The sequence below is a fragment of the Lepidochelys kempii genome, chromosome 5 (assembly GCF_965140285.1).
Source record: "Lepidochelys kempii isolate rLepKem1 chromosome 5, rLepKem1.hap1, whole genome shotgun sequence".
Classification (NCBI taxonomy): domain Eukaryota; kingdom Metazoa; phylum Chordata; order Testudines; family Cheloniidae; genus Lepidochelys; species Lepidochelys kempii.
The window spans coordinates 89,464,076-89,476,358 of NC_136384.1; the positions used below are offsets into that span (position 1 = coordinate 89,464,076).

At 39.0% G+C, this 12,283-nt stretch overlaps 1 protein-coding gene across 4 annotated transcripts in view; it reads left to right on the top strand.

Moving 5' to 3' along the window:
• Positions 1-12,283, top strand: part of PTCH1 (patched 1) — a 75,807-nt gene that overhangs the window by 15,896 nt on the left and 47,628 nt on the right. The window lies entirely within an intron of this gene.

Here is a 12,283-nt window from a genome sequence, read left to right on the forward strand (position 1 = left end):
ATACGTTCATTCCTTTCATTTTTCTATATGTTAGTTTTGCTGTCTCCTAAAAATACCCTTTCGGAAATTGTATCCTGTAAAACGTTCTGCAAGAAAAATCCTGTTCTGCCTAGATTTTCTACTCCTTCAAAACATCGATTCAAAATATGTGGTATTTTGTGGACAGGTCCCTGAGAGTACAGATGAAAAGACTTAAAAATGCTGCTTTTAACCACACAGGAAAACAATTACATATTCAGGGAAAGGGCACTGAGAGGTTAAACGAAAAGTTGGGTCTAGAGGAAATCTGACTGCTGTGGGACAACACACAGCAATAGGTTTTTAACCTATTATCCAACAGAAGCTCTTAGTCAAGTTAAAACAATTATATTCAGCTGTATTAAAATCATTAGGCCAAACAATGAAGCATTTACTCATTCTTTACTCAGGCAAAACTATTAACTTCCCTAAGAATGTAGATTCACTAAGGACCTCGAGATTTGACCTGTTATTTATAACACATGAACATTTTCTTAAAAAGTTATAATTAAGGATTCTGGGGGATTTACTTCAGCTGGTGTAAATTGGCATAGCTCCATGAAGTCAATGGAGCTATGACAGTTTACACTAGCTGACGATCTGCCCCCAATTTCCAGTAAATATTGCAGACTAGTATCCTTTATTTCTCTATAAAATCCTTCCAGTCTGGGCAGCAGTTAGTTTAGACTTCCCCATCCACCCTGTGTGTCTAAGCTCTGACCAGAAGGGACTATCTCTTTGGGAAAGAGGATAGTTCACTCTTCATGTCCATTCATTCCTCAATCTCTTTGTTGAGATATTGAACAAGGATGTCAATTGTGAAGGTGGTTTTTATAATATGGACACCTGCCGACTAGGAAATGGACTGAGACCACCAACTCATTTCACATAAGCTACCAAACAGCTGGCAGATGGTAAACAACTTTTGGTCACTATTGTTCCTGGTTGGATTAGAAACGGTGACCCAGAGGTGAACAGCTCCATATCCTGTTACCAAGGACGTGTCCCTACTTGATGAATACTTACTGAATATTACATTTAAGTGGAAAATATAAATAACACCAAAAAAGCAGTTGACACTTGTAAATTCCTTTATGCTTTTTGCAGTCTTGTGTAACATTTTCTGCAGCTTCTTGTACGTTTTTCCTGCCCTTTTTAAATTTCCCATCATAGAGCTGCATCAAGCTAGGAAAGTCTTAAAGAATATCAGAAACACTTAGAACATTTTGGTTTATTTTCACTAAATACAATTTTTAAAAAATCACTCATCTGTGATGATATAAATCTGCTTATATAGAGTCTAAGCTTTTATTTTTTTAAAACTTTCTAGTCCTTGAAGTTGCAAAGAAACCTTTCCAAACATGCATTGAAGGAACTGATGTTGAGCTGTTTTGTTGAATCTGCACACAACTCCATTTCCCCAGTTGCTGCTTTGAGCTTTGTCAAGTTGCATCAGGATGAAGACTCACCTCAGTCTTGTCAGTTTTCACTGTTGCTGTTCATAACTGTGTGCATTGGTGAAATTTGTAATCGTAGCACTGGAGTAGTAAATAATGATCCCTGTCATATGAGGGGGATATAACCTTCTGTAACTCTAACTTATATCACAGGTAGGGTCCTTCCAAATTCATCGTCCGTTTTGGCCAATTTCATGGTCAAAGGATTTTAAAAATCCTAAATTTTAGTATTTCAGATATTTAACTGTGAAATTTCACACTGTTGTAGCTGTAGGGGTCCTGACCCAAAACGGGGTTGGGAGCAAGGGTCTTGTTTGGAGGTCACAGTGTTGCCACACTTACTTCTGTGCTGCTGGTGGTGGCAGGCTGCCTTCAGAACTGGGCGGCCAGAGAGCGGTGGCTGCTGGCCAAGAGCTTTGCTCTGAAGGCAGCACCGCCTCCAGCAGCAGCACAGACATAAGGCTGGCATGTTACAATATTGCCACCCTTCCTTCTGTGCTGCTGCTGGCGTGGCACTGCCTTCAGAGCTGGGTACATGGCCAGCAGCCACCGCTCTCCAGCCACCCAGCTCTGAAGGCAGCGCAGAAGGGTGGGAATACCATGACCCCCCGTAAAATAACCTTGCAACCCCCCCTCCCCCCCACACAACCCTCTTTTGGGTCGGGACCCCCAGTTTGAGAAATGCTGGTGAAATCTGTATTGTGTAGGGTGAAGGTACACAAAAGACCAGATTTCACGGGGGAGACCAGATTTCACAGTCCATGACATGTTCTTCATGGCCGCGAATTTGGTAGGGCCCCTAATAATAGGACAGGGAATAAAGAATAGTCTTTTGCAGCATTCCTGCATGCTGCAAATTTTATTGCACAGTAGAAGAAGAAAAATTGAATCTTTTGCCAAAAAATGGAGCAAAATGAAGCCACCTGAATCCTTCGGTCTGGAAAGGAACCTGGCAGAGAGCTGGAAGAAGTGGTTACAAGACTTCCAGATTTTCCTGGAAGCAAGTAGTATTGAACAGAAATTGGAGGGGATGAAATCCTCCATACTGTTGTACATAGCATTGTAAATCTACAGTGCATTCTGCAGAGAACACAAAGAGGACTGCAAACTGCTAGACAAAGCCAGTCCAACATTTGAATGCATTCTTGATTGTCACCTAGAGAAGGCTTATTTTCTTTACAAGAACCTGGATGCCAGGTGAGTCTTCTGCCCACTCTGATAAGCTAAGTTATGTGAATAGTAACAAGTGGACTTTGTAGAGACCAAGTGAGTGTAACATAATTGATAACCAGGTTCAAAACAAGATAACTGTGAAAAATTGACTTGAATTTGCAAAGAACAGTAAATATTGAAAGGGATGATGAAATCTGTTCTTCCCAAATTAGTCTTAGCAAGCAGTGAAAGAAATGGAGTGCATCTAAATAGTAGAATACAGGGGTAAATATATAGCAGAGATCAGATTTGTTATCAATAAACTTAATGCAAAGCATGCTAAGGGAGAAGAGCAGCCTGCAAATGATCAGATGGATGTGTAAATTGTCTACAGAGTGGAATGCAAAAGATGTTCTTGAATAATTTGATGGGGTGTTTAACAGACAGAGATGTGTTAAAGATAAAATATAACACATTTATATGTGTCTCAGTGAGTTCCCAAAAATTCATGTACTATGTAAAATCCCATTAGCATGGTGAGATAAAGTAAATTCTGAATATGACCGAATGGTAAAATCAGATGTTACTGAGGAAATCATACATGAAAATCAGTCTCAATAAATATCTTATAGCAGACATACTTTCAAGGACACTTCTAAATAGTGGAAGCAGAAAGCTGCTAAATAAACATGACTCAAGTACTAACTATTTCTGAAATAATATTTGACAAGCCTCAAACAAGATACACAAAAATGATTTGCACTTATGTCAACTTATAAAAGTAATTCTAGATGGATACCTGACAAAAAAAGCCACACATCTCCAAGTATGAAACTTTTGGGGATTGTTGTGATGATATTGCTACAAGTGAAAGGATTCCATAGAAAGAACTTTGTGCCATAATGTGGCACCATATGAGGTCAGAAAAGTTAAACATAGTATACAGTGCCCACCTGCATACTGAGATGTGAAAGAATAGAGCTCTGGATGTCTTATTCTGGCCAGGCATGAATGTTGCCATTCTTCTTATCAGAAGCAGAGCTTGCCACGCTTTTCTGTGGCAGCCTCATCAGCCAAATGCAAAGCCCTCAGACCACTGTCAAAACTGGTTAGAGGGCATTTGTCAGTGATGTGTGACATTGTCTGTCTTTGGCCATAGCTCCATGTGGGATCCTCTCTTTGGCCTCAGGTGTGAAGGCTGGCTGCACAGTGACCCTGGCCCATTTTAATCTATTCAGAAGGGCCCATGGGCAGAGTGGCAAATCAAAGCTGAGTACACCCGTGGTCAGATCAGTTATAAGAAATGGTTTCTGACGTTGGCTGCAGGCCATTCTTCATGCCACATCAACATTACAGAGAAATCTGGGCAGAGCAAGTGGGCCCACAATGAGTGCCTTGATGACAAGCATGCTCTTGGGTGGTCAAAGAACCTCTGTTTATAGTGGTAGGCTCATTTGCCCTGATCTTCTCAATGAGTCTGGCTGTAGTATTCTCATGGCAGATGTATGTGGAGGAATGATGGTGTGGGTCAAATATCCCAGTTATGATGCACATGGTTGAGTGTAGTTGTGTGTCAACCAACTTGACATGAGATGAATAAAGCCAGACCAGAGCACAGTATTCTGCTGCAGAGTAACAGTGGGTTAAACCAGATGATCGTCTAGTTTGAGCATTTTTTCCCCATGAAGTGGCGGCCTGTTTGCTTAGAAAGTTGTTGCATGTCCTCACCTGAGCTGCAGTTTTCCTTAGGTGATTTAGAGATGTGAGAGATTTATCTAGGCTTACTCTGAAGTAGACTGGGTGGGATTCATGTTTCAAGTTATGTATATTGAGAAAGATAATCAGTTCTTGGTCTGCTCTGGAGTTGTAAAGATGGAACACACTCCAAACTGTGTTGGTCACACTTGGCTGTAAATACCACTGACTCTACAATATTCTGCTCTCTTAATTAAGTCAACATTCTGGGCATCTGCAAGTTCTGGAAAAGATCATGCTTGTATATCTAAGCAAATGTCATCTGCATATGTTAACTTGACTGGGTGAGCAAAAAGTCGTTTGTGTACAGGTTGAAAAACGTTGGGCCCAGCACAGAGCCTTGGGGTGGACCGTTCGTATGTCTTTTCTGCATGCTAACTTTGTCTCCCATGTGCACTCCTTCTGTTGCAGAGGAGAAGGTCAGCAATATTGACTACCCATGCTGGGAGTGCTCTTGGCAATAGAACTAAGAGTCCCATGTGCCACATTGTCATGTGCTGCCATCAGGTCCAAAACTATAGCTCCTGTTTTCAGGTTTTTCTGAAAATCATTTTCAATTAATATTGTCAAAACTAGCACTTGATTGCAGGTGCTCCAACCTCCCCAAAAGCCCGCTTGCAATTGAAGATAGGGCATTCAAGTGTGATGATATGCAATAAGTACAAGCAAAAGAACCACTGACACTACATGATATCCCTGATTGCCATTAGTCTGAGGCTGGCACAGATCTGTTTGAATTACGGAAAGATTATCTTTTATTTTTAAAATTGAACCATTGCACAATACATCGAGTGACACTGTAATGACACTACAGATCACAGCTTGATCCACCATGGTATTCTGGTAAATTGCTGATAATAGCCCACAATTTATAAGTGACTCATTACAGGAAAGTTTTCTGATGGATCAGTAGAGGTACACCACATCAAGCCCTTATTTTACACAATCAAATGGGTGAGCAGAAAAGACAGTATAAATAGTAAATAACTGGATTTTAATAAAACTCTGATACATTCAAATGAATCTTACTCGCCATTCCATTAGCATATTGAAGCATACCTCACAATGCTTTCCTAGGATCACCAGTTCAGAAATTTGTGGGCAGAAGGACAAAGATTTTAGTGTCCAAACTTCTTCATAAACCAGACTACCCAGAAATAGTTACAAAAGAACAATACACAACAGAAGAAATAATTCAACGAACATGCCAGTTGCCACCTTTGCGAGTGGGAGTGAATACTGGATTTCAAACAGAAAATGGCTGGAAATCTGCCAAGGTAACAGCTTATGCCATCTGCACCGTGAATGTCAGTCCTAGAGAAGGAACAAAAACATCTAAACAATACCATGGAGGACACTGTCTCTCTGTATCTTGTGGGCATCCAGAATACTTCTGACAATGCCCATGTGTGGACAAAAATAACACATGGTCACCCAATCTCTGACAGTGGAAAAGATACTGAGCACCAGTAATAAACTTCAGGTGATGGATCCATCTCATATGCCAAACAATCCACTACAGAAGGAACTGTTTTGAGAACAAGAAGTGTCTGTTTGATCAGAAAGCCATTTAGGTTCAGAAACAGTAGTTATTAACAGCTGTCCAGTAAGAAGCAGGATAATCCTCTCATCAGTCAGGGGAGTTCCTCTCCCCAACTTCCACTTTAGAGGTTTCTGTTTGAATACTAATTGAAAGTATTAGTTTGTTCTGATCTTTTTAGTTGATATCTTGTATTTGCATTTGATTAATAATAAAAAAGAAAAATGTCTTTGGAGACAGTGGCTACTGCCTCCTGCCAAGAGACAGGTATATACTTGTGTAATCTCAAAACATGCTATACAAGAGGAAAGGTAGATAAAGATAATTCTGTCTTACTAGTAAGCTTCAGTGTCACATAGTTATTACAAAACTGGATCACTGTCACCCTGCTGCTGCTTGGAAAAGCCCTGAGCATCACCAAGACTATGTATGGGGAAGACTCAAACAGAGAATAGGTGAGGGGTAGCATCCCATGAGCAGTAATCAGAAAGTTGAGCAAAGGTTAGAGTAGTACATTCCCCCTCTTCAACAGGTAGGAGGCTAGGGAGAGGTACGGTAATGGATACACTTCCTTCTTACTCTCACAGCAGCCGGAGTGTAGAGAGTTGGGAGAAGGGGAAACGTGCTCTTCCTCCCTTCCAGCCAGAAAAGGTTGGGGAGTGGGTAAAGCGGGGATAGAGAGCTGAGGAACATTGTCCAGAGATAACATGCTGGTACAAATCCCAGCACCTACCTTTTTCTCCACAACTGGATAGGATGTTGGCTTTTTACCTGGGCGGTAGGGCACCCTTCCATCTTTTGTAATGGCCTTCAGTAGGGTTAGTCCTCTGACTCGTAAGCCTTTGGTAAAATTTGGAGCATGTATGTGTATGGAGGTGCATTGGGTGGGCAAGAATGAGCAGAAGATTGATGGGTTAAGTGAGAAAAACGTATATAGTGTGTGTATATATGTCAATAGATTTTATATATGTATATAGAGAGATTGATTTTGAGAGAAGAAAGGAGAGCCAGAAAAAAAAGGGAGGAGGTAGAAAACAGATTGAAGGGTTGCAGAGAGAAGGAAAAGAGAACAGATGCTGGAAAGGATGCAGCACAAATTTCTATAGGACAGAAAAGGAAAAGTGAAGTCAGGAAGGGAAAAGAAGGTACAACAAAAGAGATGTAATGAGTTGAACTTTTTAACATGTATTAAAAAGAGAGTAGACAAATTGATACAGTAGACAAGTGTTCTGTTCCTTGAACTTGCAGGGGTATGGCATTTCGTGTGTGTGACTTTGTGGGTGTGGCCACACAGCTGTTTTTCAGTGAGGTTACTTAGGCTTAGTTCTCAGGCCAGCATGTATCATGGATATATTTTTTCAATCCCTGTTTTTATTATAAAGTAGTTGCCTCCACTGTTTAGTCATAACTGGTATCGCAGACTGCTGGGGAGTTGCTCTTGGAATTCCCTAAACAGTAAATGAGAGCACTCTAAAACACTTCAGAAGAGATAGGAAAGGAAGCCTTGCCGTTACATGCCTTTTTGAATATGAAGATGTACCGTACTGGAGCAATCTCTCTCTTTTTTTGTGGGGGAAGGGACATATACTTAGCAAATTACACTAAGAATCTATGTAAGGTGGAATAGATTTCAAAATAGATGGCAAACCAGCATCATTAGTCCATAATGATCTAAAAATGAAGATTTATAGTACTGAAAATGAAAAATGTAATGTTCCCCATACTTAAAGAAAATTTCACAACTTCAGGGCATTATTTTCAGAAGTGACTATTGGTTTTGGGTTCCTCAGTTTTTGTGTACCCAAATGGAGACATTGTCAAGAGGCATGATTCTAAGAGAACGGGTACTCAACACTTTCTGAAAAACCAAGCCCCAGTTAGGTGCATCAAGCTGAGCACCCAGCAATAGAGGCATGCAAAAATAGTCTTGAAACACTCTTGAAATATTGACCTTTGTGTCCAAATTCTGTCCTTCATACATGCAGTTAGATATCCATATGCAAAAATCCAAGGGTATATTTTGTTTACAGGGATCTTCTTTGGGAGGGACTTACATTAGATAAGTTAAAGTCATTTACAGTACAGTTGGATGAAAAGTAACTATAAAAAAGTATCCTTACTTTAAAAATAAATAAATCCCCCGAATATGTCCAAAACTGTAATGTCACTCATTTGAAATGGGACACTGCATGACTTTCTGAAAGAGAAATCTTTAATCCTCTCGAACAATAAGTTGGACAGCAAATTAATGAACAGTGCTTTTGGCTGTCACTCATTCTGTGATTTCTGTGTCGAAGTTTGTAGCAGAAGAGAGGCTTGTTAATAAAATTACTTTATCCAGAGGGAATTCCAATTTATAGTAACAGGTTCCAGAGTGCTTTCAGTGGGTACTGATGTAATGCATATAAATGCTTGAGGCTACTTATGAGACAGGTATAACTAAGACAATGAAGTGTAAGCTAGTGTTACTGAAATGAATGTATCAATTGAATTACATAATCATTTTGAGACTATTAGTAAGTCAGGAGAAGTCTGGCAGTTTGAAATTGCCAAAGTGAAAACAAATATAGGACCGTAGGTAGAATGCAAAGAGTTCAGTACTGCTGTGTTGTACTGTGTTTGGGAAATGTGCGTCAGTATTTTGAGATATATAATAAGGCAGAACAGAATTTAATTTTATGTAGGGTTCTTCATACTTAAGGTATTGTAAAGCACTTTACAAAGTGATGACTGAGATACTGGAAGTGTGGCTCAAGGGCTTGGTAATAAGATACAGAGCCTTTCACCTTTAGGTCACTGGTTCAAATCTGCCTTGGGTTAAAGAAGACTAAAACTTGTTACCACCTGACAGCTGTTCATTGGTCTCAGAAAAAAGTTGATGGTCTTAGTCCAGTTTTTAGTGGACTAGTGTCCACATCACAATTAGCACTTTTTACAGTCTCCTGAGAAAGGCAAAGGATTTACACTTGATCTGGCTCCCACTGAAGTCAGTAGAGAACTTCCATTTACTTCAACAGAAGCATAATCAGGCCCTTAATGAGCATGGAAACTGAATTACTCTGTACTAATACAGATGATCTTTCAAGGTCAAGTCTGAAGTACTTTGGCAAAGCACTGTGAGAGAAGCTTGCACAGTACTTCCTGTTCTGTAGCGTCCTGCGCATGAATAGATGATTTCAGTCTTCTTGGGGAATGCCAGTCACACAAGAACTGATATTTAATTTGAAAATTATTTTGAAGTGTGGTGGTGAGGAAGATACTGGGAGTGTATGCAAATGCAGCAGTCATCCAACATTCAGCACTAGCTTTCACACACATTCTTGAGCATTAAAAACTGATTTATTAATAGAGGAATGTTGGCGAGAACACTGATTTTATTACCCTGGATTTTTGAAAAGGGATGTGGTGTCTTATTTCCACACAGCCACCCAGAATCTGATGGCACCTGTAAGAGAGTAGTACCCATACTGTAATATAGTATCATCACTGGCTATGAGCCCAAGTACTGATTTGTAATTATATCTGTCTTCTAGCCTGGAGGCAATAATGCTACCAGCTCAATACAGACACTAAATCATAAGGAATCATGTAATACAGGACTAGAATGCCATCAGGTGGCTCAAATATCAAAAACCATGAGTGTGACCCTCAAGGATTTTATCATCAAAACATCAAACCAGAAATTTCTTTACTTTCTTTGCTCTCTTCCATTTAAGATATTTCTATATGCAACATTGTTTACAAATAAAATGAGATGTATTGTTATTATAGGCCATTGACCTATTTAGCACATCTCAGTAGAGATTTGACTAAAAAGTATTCTTGTTTCCCACATAAAAATGCATTACATAAAAGGAAAAAAGACAACAAAAAAGACCATCATTTGGATGATGAACAAGATTTTCCACAATGCCTGTTATTCAGAAGGAATTTTCTGACACCTGCAGTATATATTTATACTTGTTAAATATATGTAAGGAATGACACACAACAGAGTGTGCATGTGTGGTGAGGTATTAATAAGACTGATAGCTTCAAGTAGAGTTTAGTGGCATTATTTTTTAATGGTGTCTGCCTTCAAAGAGTCATTTCGGCACTAATTGTGGATACTTGCAAGACAAGGGCAGAGCACATGGGGTTGGCTGGAACAGTTGAAAAAATGATGATTACTCAGCTGATGATTATGGAGTCTTTAAATCCTTAAAATGAGTAAAAGCAAATAGTGGATAGAAAATGTTCCCTATTTTTGACTCTTCTTCCTCTCTTCATTGGACATATTGAAAGGCCTTTGATGTAACTATTTGCTTCCAGTCTATAAATATGTTATCACATATCTATCTTTGGCGATCAGTCAGATTGTTCCTTTTAAATCTAATTTATAAATAGTTTTGTATGTGTTTTACATAATTTAAAATGCCTTTAAAATAGTCTGATAAACCATGTTTTAATCCTATTGAGGTAAGTGAAATACCAAATGGAACTAGGAAAAAATTAATAAATGATGTAATGTCTGTTTAACAAGAATGCTGCTGCACGTTCCATTTTCAACATACTGAGGAATATGCCCATTTTCTTGAACCATTTTGTTATTCCTATATTGAATGTAAAAGAAAAAATAGCTTCTCTCCTATCAACTGACTGATGTGAGGTAATTCTGATTAGCTAAATCTGCCTTCTTCATTGAGGTTAATATAGTTTGACAGCACCTCCATTAGGAAGCAATAATTTCTGTTGATAGTAAACAGTTGATCACTTTCAGCAGAGATGGGGAATGTCTTTTGTCTTACATTAGATTTGAGCTGTTGGCTAAAATAGAATTAAATTCCTCTGATTCCAAAAGTAAAGTGATATATTCAGGAGTGGAATGGCAGAGCATGTTGTAGTGGTAGTAAATAGTTATGCTATGGTAGCACCCAAAGGCTCTAATTAGATTGGGCCATCAATGTGATGGGTGCTGTGAAAACATAGAGAAGAGGCATTTTCAGTCCTGAATGGATTGCAGCTAAAGGATTTTGGAAAGGAGTGCAGAGACTGACTTTTGTTGTAAGAAGTATAGATTATCACACATAAAACGTGTGTCATTGGCACCTATGCAAGCTGAGTCAAACTTTGTTAGAGTGACTCAGAGCATTGTCCTAGGGAGACAGAAGTGAGGGTAATCATTAACCTTATCAGGAAAGCAGTAAGATTTTATGAACAACCGCTATAAGTGCAATTCTGTACTTTAAGAAATGGATGGATGTGATAAATAGCTTTTCAGGCTAGATCGGATTGGATTGTAGATGGATTACAGAGTTTGATTTGTGTTTGCGTTTAATTTTTTTTCACTTAATGTAAAAAATCTAAAAAAGAAAAAATAGCAAGTATATTTCTTGGGTAGAATTCCATATACACGGTTTCATGTTATTTGTTTTCTTTTGTGATAAATGAAAAATCCCAGTGAAATATTTTTTTTGCTGTGCTCTAATAACTGGGGTGTTAAAAGTAAAGTATCTGCTGCTAATGTTGGTTGTGATCTGGTATCTATTGTAACATGTGGAGGTGGTAATGCCACATATAATGGGTGGAGAAAAGGAACCAAGAGCTTTGTGCAAACAGTTATTTACTTCTCCAAAGATTGTTTGTTTCCTGGAATGTGAAACCAAGAAAACTCTGTGACAGAAGGAAGCTGAGGTATCTTTATTTACAGAAGGCTATATTCTGGTACCCTTACTTACACTGGGTAACACTTTTCTCCACAAGTGGTCCCATCAGACTTCATGAGGAATAAAGTTCTATCCAACATGAAATGAATATGAATGGTTTCTTTAGCTGAGTGCTCTGGTGCTGTCAGTGGGGGATAATGCTCAGGGACTGCCTTCACCCATTTCCCACGTTTGTTTCATTCTCTCTGGCAAGGAAGATTGAATGTGACTTCCTCTAGAACCCATCAGTATTACACTTCTTCCCCATTTTTTCTTGTCTGTCATCTCTTGATATGGAGTAGGCTATACAGCCGATGTGGGCTTAGGACCAAACTTGGTCCACGAACTGTGATCCACTGCATGGCAGCACATTGTGTGGCTATTAGACCACTAGGGTAGATTGCTCAAATTTATTTATTTTATCAAATTTTATCAAATTTATTTCTGTTGCCCTCAAACTGCACCTCATTATGTGAACCTAACAGCAATGTTTTCACATTTTTCTGAAAGGCAGAAAGAAGTACTTATGCTCATTTACTCTTCCCTTCTCCCTCCTTTTTTTACTGAAGGGAAACATTTTGCCTTCTGCCATTGCCAAATTATTTAGAAGAGTGTAAATTGAAGCCATTTATCTTGAAATGTGCTATTGGAGCAGACTGTTTATACAAGTGTAAGAA